This window comes from Pseudophryne corroboree, chromosome 3 (assembly GCF_028390025.1).
Source record: "Pseudophryne corroboree isolate aPseCor3 chromosome 3, aPseCor3.hap2, whole genome shotgun sequence".
Taxonomy (NCBI): Eukaryota; Metazoa; Chordata; class Amphibia; order Anura; family Myobatrachidae; genus Pseudophryne; species Pseudophryne corroboree.
The window spans coordinates 513,222,438-513,226,252 of record NC_086446.1 but is presented as its reverse complement, the minus strand read 5'-3'; the positions used below and the strand labels follow the sequence as shown (position 1 = coordinate 513,226,252).

At 45.1% G+C, this 3,815-nt stretch overlaps 1 pseudogene; it reads right to left on the bottom strand.

Annotated features, from left to right (window-relative positions):
- Positions 1–3,696: 3,696 nt before the first annotated feature.
- On the bottom strand, positions 3,697–3,815 carry LOC134897325 (5S ribosomal RNA; annotated as a pseudogene).

Below are 3,815 nucleotides of genomic sequence, written 5' to 3'. Positions count from 1 at the left end.
CAGTGGAGTCAGAGGGAGAGGGGGCATGCCAGCAGCTCACAGAGCGCTGGGCATGCCCCCTCAGTGACGAAAACGGGGGCGTGGCTCACGATCGCGGGGACTCCGCGAAGCCACGCCCCCTTTTCATAGGCCACGTCCCTTTTTCGGGAACGCGCGCGGCTTCGCCGCGCAAGTGTCCCGCTCCACAGAACAGTAAAGTTGGGAGGTATGCTTAATACATCTGTCCCATTGTTTATAAAGTACAATGCAGATTTGGGTATGTCACACTGAACACAATTAACTAACATGACAAAGGTTATAATTAGGATTTTACACACTCAATTTGGACGAGGAATCAGTGCCCTGTACATGCAGAGCCTGAATCTCCTCTGAAGGGATGAGGAAGCGCAATGGCTCTTCATATTCCAGCCACTCCTGCTAGAATGTGGAGCCACTACCAGTCTGCCTCTGGTGTCATGCCTCTGTGGCCATTTTATGTTTGAACCAAACCTAGGCATAACTAGGCTTTTTGGCACCCAGGGCAAGATAAGAAAAACGCTCCTCCCCCCCCCCCCCCCCCCCCCCCAAAAAAAAAAAGAGAAAAGAAAAAAAAAAGAAAAAAAAAAGAAATAGAGAATCTATAATAAACATGATTGAAATCTTCTATAGATATATGAACTGGTTCATTGCTATACAATCGATTTCAGAATGAAATACAAAAAGACTACTTTTATTGCCGCCTGGGGCTTGTGTTATTTTTTTACTATTTAAGTCAGGGATGTAAATGTACATGTATTATGCCAACAGTAGTAGTACCCTTTATACACATCATGCCACATGGTAGACGTAGAAACAGAGGGAAGAGAGGCAGCAGGGACGTAGGGATAGATGGAGGGAGGCATCAGGGACAGAGGGAGAGAGGCAGCAGGGACAGAGGTGGCAGTGACATAGGGACAGACAGAGAGAGAGAGGCAGAAGGGATGAAGAGACAGAGAGTGAGAGAGGCAGCAGGGACAGAGAGAGGCAATTGGATGTAGGGACAGAGAGGCAGCAGGAACATACAGTAGGGACAGGGGCAGCAGGAACATACAGTAGGGACATAGGTAGCAAGGACAGAGAGAGAGAGAGAGGGACATAGGCAGCAGGGACGTAGGGACAGAGAGAGGCAGCAGGTACATAGGGACAGAGAGAGACAGCAAGTACATAGGGACAGAGAGAGAGGCAGCAAGGATGTAGAGCCACAGAGAGAGGCAACAGGGATGTAGGGACAGAGAGAGAGGGAGCAGGGACGTAAGGACAGAGAGATAGGCAGCAGGGACGAAGGGATAGAGAGAGATAGGCAGCAGGGATGTTGGGACAAAGAGAGATAGCAGGGATGTAGGGACTGAGAGAGAGAGAGAGAGAGGCAGCAGGGACAGAGGCACCAGAGACATAGGCACAGAAAGAGGCAGCAGGGACAGAGAGACAACACAAATGTACAGACGGCAGGGATGTAGGGACAGAGAGAGGCAGCAGGGATGTAGTCAGAGAGAGAGAGGCAGCAGGAATGTAGGGATAGAGAGAGACAGCAGGGACGTAGGGACAGAGAGAGACAGCAGGGATGTAGACAGAGAGAGAGGCAGCAGGGATGTAGGGATAGAGAGAGGCAGCAGGGATGTATGGACAGAGAGAGACAGAACCAACCAAGCAACAATCAATTTGAATCTCCTAAGCAAATCTCTCCTCTAAAACCACTGTGAACACTCCAACCTATACAAAGTTAACGCCGGAAATGCACGTGTTTTCTGTGGTTTGGGGTAATTTTTATAACAACATGGTGACGGCACTGTAACATATGCAGATGCTGACCAATCAAATATGTTGGCTATTTTCTCCGATTTCTTTTGAGAATTCAGGGGCGAGATCAGGAGTCTTTGTGATGCGAGTTCCGTTGTATCCACATGTGATTTGTCTTGTGAATTTCGTTGTATCTCCAATTTGTGATTTCAGTTGCGAAATACACCTAAGATGACTGATCTTGCACATACCATAACACGACTAGTTACACCATCGAATGACAAAATGCAAGCAAACATGTTTCTTTGTAAATGTGCGTTTTGCGCCACAAAGCGTTCTACAGATAAAGGTGGTCATTCCGAGTTGTTCACTCGTTGCTGTTTTTCGCAGCGCAGCGATCAAGTGAAAAATCGGCAATTATGTGCATGCGCATGGTACGCAGCGTGCATGTGCTAAGTACTTTCACACAAAACTTTGTAGTTTTACCCAAGCTCCAGCGACGTTTTTCAGTCGCTCGAGTGTTCGTAGTATGTTTGACAGGAAGTCGTTGTTTCTGGGCGGCAACTCTGCGTTTTCAGGGAGTGTGCTAAAAAACGCAGGCGTGTCAGGGTAAAAAGCAGGAGTGGCTGGAGAAACGGGGGAGTGGCTGGCCGAACGCAGGGCGTGTTTGTGACGTCAAACCAGGAACTAAACTGACTGAGGTGATCGCAATTTAGGAGTAGGTCTGGAGTGACTCAGAAACTGCATGAATTTTTTTTAGTAGCAATTTTGCTACTCTTTCGTTCACAATTCTGCTAAGCTAAGATACACTCCCAGAGGGCAGCGGCCTAGCGTGTGCAATGCTGCTAAAAGCAGCTAGCGAGCGATCAACTCGGAATGAGGGCCTAGGTGTGAGACCAGATCGCACCAACACATTCTTAGTAGATCTATAGATCAGTTGCTAGTGCAGCACAACCTGCCTGTGTGTTCACTTCTATGCTCCCATATCAGTGGCGCACCCAGGGGGGGTTTCCGAGCACCCAGAAACCCCCCTCCACCATACTGCATGAGTATTATTAATGGCTGTCTAGCGTCCTCTGCAGCCTGCTGTCTTCCTGGTGGCACTTGTAAGTGATTAATAAAAGTTCACTTTATTTTAACTATAGTACATATATATCCATGTGCATACATATATACACATGTATATACATATATATAAACACACACACACACAGACACACACATATGATATATATACATGCGTATATATACGTGTACTGTATGTATGTGTATATATATATATATATATATATATATATGTATGCATGTTTAATATGCTATGTGTATAAGTATATGTGTATATGTAATGTGTGTGTGTGTATATATATATATATATATATATAGGTGTATATACGGTATATCTATGTATAGATATATCTATGTATAGATATGTGTATGTGTATATATATATATATATATATATATATATATACACACAGACACACTAGTTTTACGGAGCCAGCACATACTGGGTCATCTCAGTCCCCACCCCCGTGCTTGGCTCCACCCAGTTCTGGAAACCCCCCCATGCAAATCCTGCGTTTGCCACTGCATATGACAGGATATTCTGTGGCCTGGAACATTACAGCTAACCGCTCTGCCTCCCTGGGAATGCTGCTTTGTTGGGAGCACTCGCTCTTGGAAACAGTTGTGATTGAATTGTGAATAATAATGTAAGTATGAGATAATTAAAACGTAACCTTTAATAGTCTTTAGATAAGATAAGAGTACACCAAAAAAAATTTTTATATTGTGTTTAAAATGTGGTTAAGCAGTGTAAACCACCAATTTGAAGCTAAGACTGTGAATATATAGATGAAAAAATAATAAGGCAGTAATACCAAGCCCTCCAGGCATTAATTTATGGGGTTTAGTGCAATAGCCGATGTAGTGCCGCCAAAAAACCTACAACACCTGGTATTCCTTAGTAGTCAACCACCTAAGTACTGACCAGGCCCAACACCGTATTGCTTCCAAGATCAGACGAGATTGGGCATGTGCAGTGTGGTATGGTAGTAGAT